At 39.1% G+C, this 16,401-nt stretch overlaps 1 long non-coding RNA gene across 3 annotated transcripts; it reads right to left on the bottom strand.

Moving 5' to 3' along the window:
• Positions 1–12,196: 12,196 nt before the first annotated feature.
• Positions 12,197–16,303, bottom strand: LOC110692507. Of its 3 annotated transcripts, none has more exons than XR_002505477.1 (6): positions 16,077–16,303; positions 15,091–15,189; positions 14,849–14,926; positions 14,656–14,744; positions 13,006–13,330; positions 12,197–12,738 (listed from the first exon to the last, which is right to left on the bottom strand). It is a non-coding gene; the product is annotated as an uncharacterized LOC110692507 (long non-coding RNA). The 3 variants fall into 3 exon arrangements; XR_002505478.1 differs by having other exon boundaries at positions 14,849–14,913; XR_002505479.1 differs by having other exon boundaries at positions 16,159–16,303.
• Positions 16,304–16,401: the final 98 nt, after the last annotated feature.

Raw genomic sequence — 16,401 nt, 5'->3', positions numbered from 1 at the left:
TGTATACATGATAACTAAACTATATTTGCAATGAAACCATATATTACTAACTTTTAATCAAACTACCTCATTCTGAAATTCCTTCGTTGTGGTCTGGTCGCATATAACCTGCTTCGTTGTCTATGTCATTTAATACAACAGGTCTAGGAACAGTGAATGGTGCTGAATCATCAAACGCATCATATTCTTCCTCATCCTCAACATCTCCAATGCCTAGAATTCTTCTTTTGCCAGCTAGCACTATAGACCATTTTGAATCCATTGGGTCAGTTACGTAGAACACTTGCTTAGCTTGAGATGCAAGGATAAATGGTTCCGCACTATCATTCAAGTGGCCAAGATCTACAAGAGTAAAGTCCTCATGTTTGACGTTACGCCTGATATTATCAACCCACTTACACTTTAAAAGAGCAACCGTGAAGTCACAATAATCAAGCTCCCATATTTCTTGAATTCGACCATAGTATGACAACTCTGCATCGACAGGTGATTTATCCTTAGAACTTGCAAACTCCCTTGACGATGCCACAAGAGTTACACCACTGTTTTGGGTGGAGGAAGATTTCAAATCACGAGCCTCGGTCCAAAAAGTGTACCCATTGATGTCATATCCCTCAAATGAACGGACATCATCCCGAGGACCGTACGCAAGCCACCGTACTGTATCGGTCACATTAGTATCATTCAATCCACTCATTACTCGTTCACGAAACCAATCAACAAATTTCTTATTATGCAACTGCATAAGTGCCCTTTCACCTTTGGATGGAAATTCGGCACGCAAACAAGCCATGTGCTCGTCTAAATATGGGTGCACATCTGAAACATGGTGCAACACATAAAGGTGTGCTTGTAAGAACTGATCTCGGTCTGGTGACATTCGTTTCGACCCAATTGTGCCATGACCATCAAGTCTACCTTCATGTCGAGAAGTAGGAAGACCAATAGGTTGAGCAAGGGCTATGTAGTCCGCCACAAAGTTACCTATCTCCTCACCCACTGTCCCTTGCATTATACTTCCTTTAGGGTGAGCACGGTTCCGTACTTTATCTTGTAATGTACCCATGTGTCTTTCAAAAGGGTAGCACCACCTCATGAACACTGGACCGCACAACTTAATCTCACGCACCAAATGAAGAACCAGATGAACCATTATTTCAACAAATGAGGGTGGGAAATACATCTCAAATTTGCATAAAGTCACAACCACATCTGCTTGCAAAGCATCTAGTGTACAAGGATCAAGAACTTTGCTACAAATTGTATTGAAAAACGAACAAAGGCTTGTAATCGCTTCTCGCACGTGTTTCGGTAGAATACCACGGATTGCAATCGGTAGGAATACTTGCATCATAATGTGACAATCATGGGATTTCATACTTGTCAGCTTCAATTCTCCATTTAAGGTTACAAATATTTTCATGTTAGATGAGTACCCTGATGGAACCTTAATGTCGTACAAACATGCACAAAACATACGTTTCTCTACCCTTGGCAATGTATAGCAAGCCGAGGGTAAATAATTCTTTTCATCCTTCCTTTTACCCTTAACTTTCTTCTTTGGCGCATCTTTGGCCTTTCCCTTTCCCTTGCTCTTCTCCTTCCCTTTTTTCGAAACACTTTCATCTTCTATTCTCGGCTCCTTCCCCTTTCTAACCTCTTCTTGAGGCCACAATTATGGACGAATCCCCATCTCTTTCAAATCTAACCGTGCACTCTTTTCGTCCTTTGTTTTGCCTGGGATATTCATAAGCGTCCCCAAAAGAGCATCACACACATTCTTCTCTATATGCATCACATCAAGACAATGCCTAACGTCATGTTCTCTCTAGTACGGCAGCTTCCAAAAGATTGATTCTTTCTTAAACAGAGCAGCTGAGACCACAGTTTTTTCTGATTTTCCAAACACCGTTCGTATCCCTTTCACCCGAGCACTAATCTCAGCACCAGTCAATGGTCTAGGCGCAGTATCCTCTTCCACGGTTCCATTGAATTCCTTTTTCTGCCTACGGTACGGGTGATCACGCCTAAGGAACCTTCGAGTCCGTAGGTAGACATCTTTGTGAGAATGAGTCAGGTATACGCTTGATGTGTCATCAATACATATGGGGCATGCTTTTTTCCCTTTGACCTTGTACCCACACAAGTTGTCATATGCAGGGAAGTCATTCATGGTCCACATAAGGGCTGCACGCAATGTGAACATCTCGTTCTGATGAGCATCGAAAACGGAAACCCCTTCGTCCCACATCTTTCTCAAGTCGTCAATAAGCGGCGCAAGGTAAACATCTATGTCGTTTCTAGGTTGCTTAGGACCAGTTATTAGCAATGAAAGCATTACATACTTACGTTTCATGCACAGCCAAGGAGGCAAATTATAAATCACTAAAAGTACCGGCCATGTGCTGTGTTGGGTACTAAGAGTGCCAAATGGATTCATCCCGTCCGTGCACAACCCAAGCCTTAAATTTCTGACTTCATTACCAAATTCCTCAAACTTCAAATCAATGTTCTTCCACTGTGGAGAGTCAGCTGGATGCTTTAGCATTCTGTTTTTCTTTCTTCCCTCTGCATGCCACCTCAAGTTTTTAGCGTCTTTTGGTATTGAGAACAGACGCTTAAACCTTGGAATAATGGGAAGATACCACAACACCTTAGCAGGAGGTCCCTCCATGCCAGGATTGCAACTCATGCGCTTGTACCGCGACCGCTTGCATCGTGGACACTCCTGCAGTTTTTCATACTCATTTCGATATAAAATACAGTTATTAGGACATGCATGTATCTTCTTATACTCCAAACCAAAGGGACACATGAGCTTCTTTGCGTAATAATAAGACTTAGGAATTTCATTCCCATCAGGCAACATATCACTTAATGCGGTCAACAAAGAAGTAAAATTGATGTCCGTCCACCCATGCTTCGACTTAATGTTGAAAAGTGTTAGCACGGCCGATAGTTTGGAGTATTTTTTGCACCCGGGATACAAAGGCTTTTTGGAAGCCTCCGATAATAATTCTAACACTTCACCTTCAACACCTTGCAACATCTCATCCACTTGTTCATCCTCGACCTCATCCGCCTGATCTTCATCGGCTCCATCCTCACCATTATCAACAATATACTCATCATTCTCGTATTCCTCGTCCACATGAATCTCAGTGCTTCTAACACGCACATCATTCCGATCAAGATCCCCACTGTACTCTCCACTTTCTCCGTGCCAAATCCACACATGGTATAATTGCCTAAATCCACGACATAATACATGATCTCTAATGATTTCAACACTGTCGACCACATTCACACAATTACAATCAACACAAGGACAATAAAGGCCTTTGCCTCCTAGTTTGCGTTGATAAGCTAAAGCCCTCTCGCAAAACTCTTGAACCCCATTCCAAAATTCCAATGTATCGCGTCTACCATACATCCAACCACGATCCTTCTCCATTTAGTAAATTGTCTCTAAACATATATATAGCACCATATAATTATAATGTGTAAGTGCTACATATTTTATGTAAATAAAATTCAAGTACAAAACGTGAATATACCATTCATATAGTGAAAAAATGCATGTTTCCAAAGGGTCCTTATCACTCCAACCTAACCCATCCTTGAATGTCTACTCTCACTAGTGAATGTATGTCAACTTTCCAATTTTAAGGAAAATCCGGCAGCATTTCCCCCTAGTTCTCCAAGTACACGATGTAGATAATTAATTACCCACATATGTACCCAGAGAACATAGCGAGGAAATGGTAAGCCAAGATGTTCCTTAAAATCGAAAAGAAAACATACATTCACCACCTAAGTGAGAGTACACATTCAAGAACAGTCCCAACCGGGGACTATTCAAGACTTTCTCCTAATGAGAAAGCCTTGAACGGGTATCTAGGCATATGATGATGCAATTCAAGTATTCTATATATTGTTGTATTTATTTGCAATTAAAAAATACACAAGTTGCAATTTCATGAATAAACTTTTATTAAATGGATGAATAGAAAGAAATATAGCTAAGTAAAGTTTAGTAGTCATACCAATATAGCAACTACCCACTTGAGCTCAATATGTAGTCCTCAAGCTAATTAAACTCTTGCTTCAATTCACATATGAATCTATATATTAAAAAAACAAAAATTAGCAACGTCACTAATTATCTAATATATTCACAAATCTCTAATGTATTCACAATTCTCTAATTTATTCACAACTAATTAAGTGGAAATATCACTATTTCTCTAATTTATGCACAATTCTCTAATTTAATCACAATTCTCTAAATTATTCACAAATCTATAATGTAATCACAATTCTCTAATTTATTCACAATTTTCTAATTTATTCACAACTAATTAGAAGCAAGGTCACTAATATACACATTAAAACATACAAAAACTCAACTAAGGAACAAGGTAATGCAAAATTACTAATATATTCAATCGAGGATCAAGAGTCAAAGCATTCAATCACAATAATTTGACTAAGAAATCACCATCTGGAACAAAAAGAAAAGTGCATGGAGAAAAATAAACTCACTCTTTTTCACCAAGCTTCACTGTAGTTCCTCCGTATTCACGGTATCCCCTTCTTTGACAGCAACAGGAATATGATTCCCCGTCTTGTCACGAAGGCCAGGTCCAACAGCAAGAACTTTTCCAGAATTCAGCTGAAATCGAATCCAAGCAACAAAATTCAGTAATAAATCCTTAAACTGATTCAATTATCAAAAACCAAACTCCCCAAAACAAGGCATCATAAACAAATTTCACAGCCAGCAATGTAGCACAAACATACAATTTTAATCCCAACATAGCACAATTTTAATCTAAAATAAGATGAACCCATTAATTTTCTTCGCATTTCATATACAATCTAAGCACAATTTTAATCTAAAATAAGATGAACCCATTAACTTGAAAAGATGAACTTACCCTAAATTAGTTGGAGGTGGAAGAAGCTAAGGGGATGAGAGAATGAAAAGACCCTCGCTGGTGGAGGTCGACAGGAGGTGGAGGCGGTGCGCGCTGGTGGAGGTGGAGGCGGTGCGCGCTGCTGCTGTTGTTATTTGTTTCGCACAGAGAAAGGCTGTGGAGGCCGGCCGTGAAAGACAGAAGGGCAGGGCAAGGAGAATTCACGGCGGTGGTTTTCGACACCTGAAAGCGCCGGTGAAGGTGGCGGCTGTGGTGGAGGGAAAAGGTGGAGGCACGACTTCAAATACTCTGAGTGAGAACGAAAGAAGGGATGAACGAATGAAGGGAAGGAAAGAGAAAGAGAGGAAGAAAAGAGGAAAAGACGCGGGTTTTTTTTTTTGAATTTGGCACCGGTTTGAATGGCACCGGTTCAAACCGGTGCCTTTTTTATTTTTGGCACCGATTCAGGCTGAACCGGTGCCTTTTCTCTTTTGGTAAAAATCGGCCCAATTCTAGACCGGTTTTGGGCACCGGTTTAGGCTGAACCGGTGCCATATGGGGGGTGCCTAATGCTTTTTTTTCTACTAGTGTATGTACAATAAGCCTATTATTAAAGTTTGAATTTTTTTTTTTGAAAGAACAGATAGAGCTTTATTAATTAACTGATATCCAATTCTGCCAAAGTAATGATACTTTGAGGAAAAGAGTTACAACGTACAAGTTCCACACTATCTCCCGTATCCCATCTCGCGACAAGATGAGCTACCGTATTACAATTTCTCTTAACATGTGAAAACAAGCAAACGTTGAAATTAGCTCTATCCAAACTAATATCATCATAAATGGTATAAAGAGGAGATAATCCCCTGACATTTGAAGCGATTGACTTAACGGTTGATAGCATCCGACTCCACCCAATATTGGCATAACCAAATCTGACAGCAAGGGACAGAGCAAACCGAACAGCCATTGCTTCCAAGCACCCGACGCTAGAAATTTCAGTCTTTCTAGCTGCTGCCAACATAAGCTCTCCATTTGCATCGCGAAAAAACAGCCCCTAACCCAGCTTTACCCACAGATGGAATGTATGCATCAACATTCACTTTAATGCAGCCTTGCGGAGGACACAACCAAGCTAAGCAGCTCCTTACCCCTACTTGAACAACAGCACCAACAAACACTTTCCTCAAGTACTCTGAGTAATCAATCACCATCTTACTATAATTTGCAGCAAGGAATACCGCATCAGGCTCTTCATTATCAAAAATAGCCAGATTTTTGCATCGCCATGAGGCCCACATCAGAGCAGAAATAATCCTTACATCCCCTGTATCAAATTTGTTGTTAATCCACTCCCTCCTTGCAACGAAGGAATCTGTTGGAGCATCTCCCAGGCTATCTGTCAAACGGCAATGCTTCCAAATCTCAACTGCAGCCTTACAGAAAAATAAAGCATGGACTATGGTCTCACTCGCAGCATCACAGATTTAACAAGAAGCATTATCAGTCACATGGCGTTGGCTAAGGCGATCCTTCAAGCAAGGTTTCCCTTAGCAGCATTCCATAGGAAGTGTTGGAGCTTAGGTGGACCCTTAACTCTCCATACAGTGCGCCATACTTCAGTATCATCACCACCAAACAGATTGCCATCTCCCCGTTCTCTTGCTAGCCAGTATCCCGATCTAACAAAATAAAAACCATTCTTCCCCCGACACCAGTACATTTCATCGCCACGATTCCTGCAAGATAAGGGTGTAGCCAGAATCAAAGCCTTGGTTTCATTGTCAACCATCTCTTCAATTTTTGCAGCATCCCACTCCAAATACCCATCCATCATAAGCTCATATACCATCATATTCTCATCAGTTCCAGCAGGTTGTTGCAAGGAGTATGGTTTGCCATCCTTCACCAGCCAATTATCCTTCCATACTCTGATGTTTGCTCCATTGCCCACACGCCAAACAAGACCATCACGGAGCAACCCCTTCGCCCCCCCGGTACTTCTCCAAGCATAGCTTGGATCATAACCCCTACAAGCTTCCATTACCCCGGTGTTCTTGAAATATCTCGCCTTCAAAGTTTTGTACAGCAGGGAGTTTGGAGTTGTTTGCAGCCTCCAGATTTGTTTTGCCAACAACGCTTGGTTAAAACACTTCATATCTCGAAAACCCATACCCCCCTTAGCCTTAGGTAAACACAATTTATCCCAACTTTGCCAATGTAACTTTCTCCTATCATCCGTCGAGCCCCACCAAAAGCGACATAAGAGACTATGAATCTCATCAATAAGACCCTCTGGAATTTTAAAAATGCTCACCATGTATGTTGGGATCACTTGTGCTATCTCTTTGATTAAGACTTCTTTACCCGGTTTTGAAAACAACTTTTCCTTCCACCCATTCTACTTCTTCCAAATTCTCTCCTTCAACCTCGCAAAGATGGCCTTTTTTTATTTCCCAATGATCGTTGGCAAACCCAAATATTTCTCATGTCGATCAACTTCTCTAACACTCAAAGTCTCCATAATTGCTTGTCTTCTCTCCGCGTCAACACATTTGCTAAAAGCGACCTCTGTCTTATCAAGATTAACTTTCTGGCCAGATGCTCTCACATACGTACTGATAATTTCAGCAATTTTTGAGCATTCCTGCAGAGTAGCTTTTTCAAATAAAATGTTATCATCGGCAAAAAAACAAGTGAGACACTCTAGGAGCGGAGTTACAGATTTTCGCCCCCTGAACTTCTTTTCATGAGCGGCTTTCGATAGTAAACAAGAAAAAACATCCGCACATAGAAGGAATAAATAGGGTGAGATTGGGTCACCTTGCCTAAGACCCCGAGTCGGAGTGACAGAGCCCGATATCACATTGTTCACCTTAAAGGAAAAAGACACACTAGAGATGCAATCCATGACCCGACGAATCCAGTAATCACAAAACCCCATCTTAATCATCACCCTTTTCAAGAAACTCCACTCAAACCTATCATATGCCTTACTCATATCGAGCTTAAGGGCCACAGTACCATGTTTGCCTTCCCCTTTCCGTTTCATATGGTGAAAAATTTCAAAAGCAATCATAGCATTATAAGTGATTAATCGGCCCAGTACAAAAGCACTCTGATTTACAGAGATAATATCATTGAGAAATGGCTTAATTTTATTTGCCATTGTTTTTGATATTATTTTGTAAATCACATTACGACAACTTATCGATCTAAACTCAGTCATATATTTCGGATCATTAAATTTAGGGATTAAAACAATACAAGTCTTGTTAATGTCAGAAATATTGATTAGACCTTTCCACCAATTTTTTACCATAGTAATAATATCAGGGCCAACTATATGCCAGAATTTCTGAAAAAACAGAGCATGCATACCATCCGTACCTGGGTCTTTGTTCGGATGCATTTGAAAGAGAGCGTCTTTAATCTCATCAGAGCTCGGCTCCTTATCCATCGCCCTGTTCATTTCCGGGGTAACCATTGGGGACAAACCATCGAGAGCAGCATCAATATCAGTTGGCAAGTATGAAGAAAATAGTGACATAAAATAATCTGACACAATTTTATTAATATGAGATTCCCTCGCCTTCCATTCACCATTCGAATCATACAAGCCCTCAATACGATTCTTTTTCCTCCTTTGACTTGCTTTTCTATGAAAGTACGATGTATTTTTATCCCCATCCCTCATCTCATTAGCCAGGGACTTCGCATACCAGTACGATTCCTCCAACCTCCGGAGTTCATTAACTTCCCCTGCTAGCTCTTCACATGCTGCCAACATAGCAGCGTCCACCTGCCTCCCCTGTGCCGCTTGCAACTTTTCCTCACACTCCTTTATTTTCTTCTTGACAGCACCAAAAGTCTTTGCTGACCACTTGGTAAGAGAATCAGCACACATAGCAATGCGTTTGTGCGGCTCTAGACCCTCCCCTTCACTCCAAGCTTTTGACACTACCTCCTTACATTCATCCTTCGAGAGCCACATAGCTTCAAACCGAAAAATATTCCCCTTCGTTCCCCTCTCATAATAATTCATAGTATCAAGGATAATAGGTGTATGATCAGATTCCATCCTAACAAGATGCTGGACAGAAAAATTTGGGTTTAACCCACACCAATTATCATCTCCAAAGAACCTATCCAACCTCTCTCGGACTACTGTATCCACATTTCTTCCTCTCTGCCAAGTAAATATGTTACCTTTGAACCCCAAATCACGAAGACGACAAGTATCAATAGCCCTACGAAACACATCCATCAAGCTTTTCTGTCTAACAGCCCCACCTTCCTTCTCAGCCGGACTCACAATTTCATTGAAGTCACCGAACATAATACAAGGGACATCACACGATGATTTTAAGTTAATCATGAGCTCCCACGTTTTATGCTTATTCTCTGTCTTCGGCCACCCATAAATGCCACAAGCTCTCCAAATCGGAATTCCATCACTATTACACACATTAGCAGCACAATGATGTGTAGAGTAAGAGACAATATTCACAGCTACATCTCTCCAACAAAACCCCATACCCCCCGACCTACCATTACTACTCATATAAATGCCATTTTGAAAACCACAACGCCTTTTTATTTTCTCTATTCTTCCTTCGTCTATCTTCGTCTCCATGAAGAACACCATATTTGGCCTCTCTCTCCAACACAAGTCACGGAGAGTTCTTTCCGTCCATGGGTTGCCAATCCCATAGACGTTCCAGCTTAAAATTTTCATTGCCCTTCGAGGGGTTGGGAATTACCAACGCCCTATACTTGGATATTACTGTCCCCAGTAAGCATCGAAACCTCCACTTTTCTCTTTTTTTCAAAGTCATCAACCCTCATATTGTCAACATTACTGCCTATAGAAGAGACCCCTCTCTTTTTTCCCTATCAGTTACAGCAAACAACCTTGTTTCCCTATCCTGTAGCACAGGGGAATTAGGCCTTGAGGGTGAGAACATTAACTTCCTCTCCGTCCCGGGAGGACCAAGCTTAACAGCTTTGGGGTCGTTGTATGTCGCTCTTCGATTCAGCTTCTTGTTTGCCATAGAGTCAATCCATTTCTCCTCCTTCTCCCTTTCAGCAAGAAGTGCTTTGGAGCGTTGAATAGGAGATGCCACCATGAAAGGGCCATATTGGAATACAAGCTCTTCATCATCTTTCACCAAGTCCTGTTCAAGACAATCTTTGTCCAGATGCCCCAATTTACCACAAAAATAACAAAATTCGCCCTGTCTTTTATACTTTAATCCGATCCATCTAGACCCAGAGAGAGTCCCAATCTTCATTCCCCTTCGCAAAGGTTTTGTAATATCTGCCATCACCTTAACCCTCATAAATTCTTCCCGCCCTAGAGGATCTGAATCATCATATTCCATGAAATTTCCAATATAGTTGCCAATTTCCTCCGCAAACTTCGCATTTCGTTTTCCAAAAGGAACATACATCAAGAAGTCTAATCCAAAAAGGGGAATCATCGAATATAATATCCGATGGTTGGTCATCAGCAGTCATAGGTTTTAGCAGCAAGAGGTGTTGGTCGAACGCCCACGGCCTTCCATCCAGCACACGATTCTTTTCTTCCTCATTAAAGAATTGAAAGATGATTAGGTTTGTGTAAATCATACGAATCGCCACATTATCGTTCAATCTCCATAATCCCTTAATAACCATCTTCATTGCTTCTAGGGTTTATTTGTTAATAATTTCCCAATTAGAGATAAGTTAAGCTTGGGATTCAGAGCGTCGTCAGTCTCGTCACCGACAGTACTCACAAACACCGCATTCTCTTCCTCTGTTAGTTTCAATTTCTCCCAATCCTTCATCAGATCTTCCGCCATATTTCAACCAGAAAACAACAACGGGAAAACAACAGAGGAGAAGCTAAAATAGAGAAACCCGAATTCGATTGAGTAATTTGTTTGTAGGCTGCAGAAATCAATTGAAAACAGAATTGAAAGGATCGCAAAGAAAGCAACGAACCCTAACCAGTAAACTCGACTCTACTCTCACCCCACACGAGGGACTTCGAAGACTAACTATAACTATAAAAGTTTGAAATTCAATAAATAGTAATATATTTTTTCCTATAATTAACTTAATTTCATATCAACATCTTAGGAAAAATAAGACTATAGGAAGTAAAGGGATAAATCAACATCATCTTATTCCAAATCATCATCTGGTCGAGATGCCACTGAGGTGTTAATGCACTCCAATCGAGTGGAAATGGTCTTCTGCAAAGCTTCAGTAAGTTCCCGTCCCGTCCTCTCAAACTTACACTACTACATCGTCGCCATTTCAAGACTCTCAACCACTGAAAACTGCAACCTTGTGCTTTCAAGCCAGCTTTTTAACTCTTCCAAACATTCTAGTGCTTTCTATCAGAGATAAGCACATAACCAATCATGCATTAGTGTTGTGTGAGTCTCAACATTTCGCTTTACTCTTGACAATTTTATTTTTTTTCGAATTGTCTTAGGTGTTCCCTGAGCCACAATGAAATTCATATAGTTACTTATAATGCTAACCTTGCTGCTAACATCTAGGATCCGCATAAAAAAGAGCGACTTCTTACTTCTAAACAACAGCTAAACGTGACGTGAAGCAATACACAACATATTACTGTTCTTGGCTTAGTGCAAATGACAGATGAGTGAGCAAATGAATCATAAACACTAAAGAAACATACAGATATGACATACCACTTAAAAACTGAGCAACTCCTGATTCATTCAACTAAAGCTAAGAAAATTGCCAGATCATAATACACCAACCAAACAAAACAGAATGGTGCAGACAAGTCAAAGCTTGGGTAAGTTCAAACCACTTCATTCAAGTGAATGCCCGACCATGTCATTAAAATGCATATATAACTGAATAACTAATGCTGCTAAGTTGTATGAATATTCTCAGATGTCAGCATGATGGAAAGGTAAGGCGAGAACTCAGCAAACATGAGTGAAGTTAAGATGTCAGTATCGCTGCACTACATAACTTCCTCGGAGACAGCTTGATGTTTCAATATCCCATAGGGTTGTTCTGCCCATAGAAATGTAATTTTCTTTGGTTTCCTTATTTAGGTGCAATTTCAGTGTCAAATAATTTGGCAACTGAATGAAGTGCAATGCTTTTAACACATATCCAAATAATTTATAATAGCTCTATAAGTAGCATGCATATACTACACTAGAATGTCATCTCTACTGGAGAATATTCTACCTTAATTGACTTGACACTACTACAATCAACATTCAATTCAAATTAGCAGCTTAGAGGAAGAGATAGTTTGTATTAATAGAACAAAGTGATTGATTCAATACAAGATAATTCCCACTCCATGAGAAATGAGCTCTCCCAATACTCACTATATATATATATATATATATATACTTTTCAATTCCTTTCTCTTACTTATGTCCTCTTTCAATTACCACTAGCTTTCCACACCTTACAAGCTTCCGCTACAAATACACTAACAAATCAGACATTTCCACCTGGAATCTTACTTAACAGAAAAGATTGCTTAGTTACTTGACTACTCTTGGCTGCCTTCTAGCTGTCTAGCATAAGCGAGCACAACAGGACACCTCGTTAGTACCTATCCGCATATCTTGGAGGGGTATGTTCACATGATCCAGCATTTGGAGAAATGCAAGAAATCATAACAGTCTTTGAGTTGCCAACAAATGAGCCACAAAGAACCTCAGTGAGTTTACTCCCTCGAAATGAAATATGACGTTGGTCGTTGTCAAGTGCACGAATACACTCCTTGATAGCCAAAAGAATCTCATTAATCTCAGCTCCCTCAATCCTGAAATAAGTCAACCAAGAAAGTGACAACAAGGCAAATACGATGAAACATCATAAGCAACAAGAACAAATATTAGAAAATCAGAACACCACTTCCTCTAATGCCCACTCAAAAGGCAAAGAATGTCGGTCTAATATGTTTTATACATTCTAAATTTCTAATTCCCCTGTCTTTAATGGCCTAAGATTTGGTAGCGGACAAAAAATTCAGTTGGAGCGAACTACAAGCACAAGCAGTAATGAGTAGTAGACTTGGCAGAAAAAGCACCTTGTTTGTCGATCATTATCAGTTGTATCTGCCCCTCTTTCACTTCCAGCCAAATCAATGAATCCAACCACCTTCCCAATCTTGGCTCCAGTAACTTCATTATTTCATCTTGTGTCCTTTACTTCAGTGTGCTTTTTCACAACAAGCTGAAGGATAGCATGTGACCTTGAAGATTCTTCATTGGCACCTGTGGTACCAGTACTTCTAGCTCCACTCCCTCTATCAATATACTGTCTAACTATTTGCACATCAAAAACTTCAATTTTTAAACTGCAGTCCGACAATGCAGACTTGCTGCCGTCCATCTTCCCTCATACAGAGTTTCCTACAGGGAAAATTGCTCGTTAGTACATCATGTCAGTATTCAAAATCAATAATGCAATAATCCCAACTAAGATAATTATCCACACAAAAACTCTCAAATAATCCCTGCATGTTATCTAATAATATACAGATTTAATAGGTAGTATAGAAGTATACAACACTTTGATAAGACAAAAAGAAAATAATTTTCATTGCCTTTTTTAAATAGGACATGCTGAAAAACATACCAACATGCATTGCTGCAAAATCATACTAAAGCGCACAAAGCACTTTTCTAAATAAGATCTAAAAACCAGAGCACAATTATCAGCAAAACATCACAAACCACAATTAGTTTGTAAAAGAGTGGAGCAAATAGCAATAAAGTTGCAAGGTATACTTAGACATAAAGTAACCCATCCAACTATCCCAAAGTGGAAAATGAATAAGAAGTGAATTAACATGCATGAACCATACTTTTTGTCACATAAGAGGTCAAACAATTTGCCCCCATAAATCTCAAAGTAACTGAGCCACAATTTGAATCTTTGATTACGATAAACAGGCTGATGCAACAGTCTCAGAAGATCTCGGCAGCTTTGATAGATAAAGGTTTCATGGTAAATGTCTTACCACTACCAGAAAATAAGATACAGAATGATTCGTTACATCACAGGTGATCATTCAAAACATAAAAAACAAAAAATTATACATCTCTCAATGTATAAGCCTGAACAGACATCAGAATTTTGCCTTATAAGAGAAATCTTTTAAGTTTTACAGTATTGTTTAATACTTTGAATTGCAATAACAATAATTGTTTCCTCCCTCACCCCTCAAAGCTCCCACCTTCCCTTTTATATCAGCAAACCCATAGCATGAGCACAGGACAGCTGCTTCCAGCAATGATGTTCCCTCGGCTTACTCGCTTGAAGGATCATTTCATTTCCCCAAGATGATAAAGGTATGCACATGTTAGCATCCCTCTACTAGGCATATCTAGATTGTATATTTCTGGTTACTACCATTCAAAGCTTAAGCTCCAAAGTGTGAGAACTAACAAAAAGTTAGAACTACAAGTCTATCCTCTAGTATATTAATCCAGCAAAGAAAGTAACAACAAATAATCCCTAAGAAGTTGCTCCCACTACAGCCCACTAAAGTACCAGAAGTGGAGATCTTGACGAACAAATAACAATTTATTTTATTACAAACTCCGAAGGAATTGATAAAAAACAATACTATAATTCAAACTTGCTGGAGTGAAAACTGACAAAAAAAAAACATGAACACAATCCTATATTTCACATTGCAGACAAGTAAACAGAGAAGAGAAACCCTACATACCAGTTTGACCATATACAAAGCATGTTGCCTTTGTGCGCTGAAATATGGTTGGAATGATTGGTTCAACTGTACCACGATATTCGATATACCTGATGGAAAAAGAAATGAGAAATAGCAAAACAGAATACTTATGAACATTACTATATGTCCATTATTATAACCAAAATAGCTTAAATTCAAAAATATGGAATACCTCATCATTTGTTACATGCTCATCCAGAACAGCATCAAAACAAAATTCATGCTTCTCAACATATGCTGTTACAGCCACCTTTCATGTGTAAGGGCATAAATAGAATAAGTAGTAATTTCACAATTTAAAATAGAATAATTTCAAGGACAGAAATAGTAAACAATAAAACATTAAAACCCACAGTCGAATTATCCAATAGAAAGCTAATCTCAAGTTGTCACTGCATACAGAAATATAGATACCTTCAATTTGGGTTCATGAACAGTCAAAGCATTGTCATAAACAGTAACTACATCTTCTTTTCGAGTAAGCTCCTTTTTGTTCAAAGGCCTTTTGCGCACCTAATAACATAAACATAGCCTTTAGAGCTCCCACATATCCCTTGCCATGGACAAAAGACGACATAACATATACACACAACTTATAAACAGTTACAGGCTTATAGCCATCAATTTGCGCAAATAAATTATTATTAACAGCAAGCTTAGGGAGAACCAAGGCATCTGCATTGGTCAGCAGCCCATGACATGACAATGGAAATATCTACTATAGTGTTAAAAACAATTTGTCGGGTGTTAAAGTCAATATTTCTTCCATTTAATTGTTTGGTTGGATTTTTAACTACAAAACCTCATACCAAAGGAATTTTTACTCTACCCTATTCCTCTAGAATCCCATATCTATCTAACTCCCAATGATTCACAATCCATTCCATTAATGATATGTGGAAACAATCCCAACAATAAACCAAACAATTTCAAACTAGTATGGGATTTTAAATCCAAACCTCCTTACTGATCCAATCTAATTTAACGAACCAAATGAGCCCTAAGTGAACTGACAAATGTCCAAAATCCAATCAAATCCAGCCCAAATTGATCGGACCAAACTGGACATGAAAAAGTTTGGATCAGACTATCCGACTTGTAATCAAATATCTAAGTCTAGATGTTATTAGACTAGACGTGAAATTGTTTGGATTGGACTTAGATTCATAAATCCGAGTCACAATAATTTTTGGATTAGATTTGAAGTTGGCAATGTCCTATCCAGTCGTTAAATTCACACCCCTAGTTGCGGCACCAGTGTATCTCACAATTTTGTTAAGTGTAAACAATTATCATTACAAGCAAAAATCTATGACTATCAGCTGGCAGAGAGGATAAGCAAAGTTTACAAAAATATATTTAAAATGCAATAAAATAATACTGTATAAAACTTCACATACCCTTCTACTCTATTAAATCCTCAAGAAAAGAATCACAACAGGCTCCAGTACTCCAGATAAATTGATTTAGCTCCGTACTTACAGAGATGAACTGAAGAGGTTCAGGATCGAAAGAATAGCTGCAGTGTTCCACTGGCTCAACAGAGTACTCAGCACGAGCCAAATTTAATTAGACCTATTCCAAAGAACAGAAATAAGTTAGTTTTGGTATTCTAGTACCTTTAGACAGCATAAGCTGCTAATTTTAAAAAAAAAAAAAAGGTTAGTTCTGCTAATATATCATCTTTTATTCTTAACAAAATAAATAAAAAGAATGTAAAGAAAG

This window comes from Chenopodium quinoa, unplaced genomic scaffold (assembly GCF_001683475.1).
Source record: "Chenopodium quinoa cultivar QQ74 unplaced genomic scaffold, ASM168347v1, whole genome shotgun sequence".
NCBI lineage: Eukaryota > Viridiplantae > Streptophyta > Magnoliopsida > Caryophyllales > Amaranthaceae > Chenopodium > Chenopodium quinoa.
This window is presented reverse-complemented; position numbering and strand designations above follow the sequence as displayed.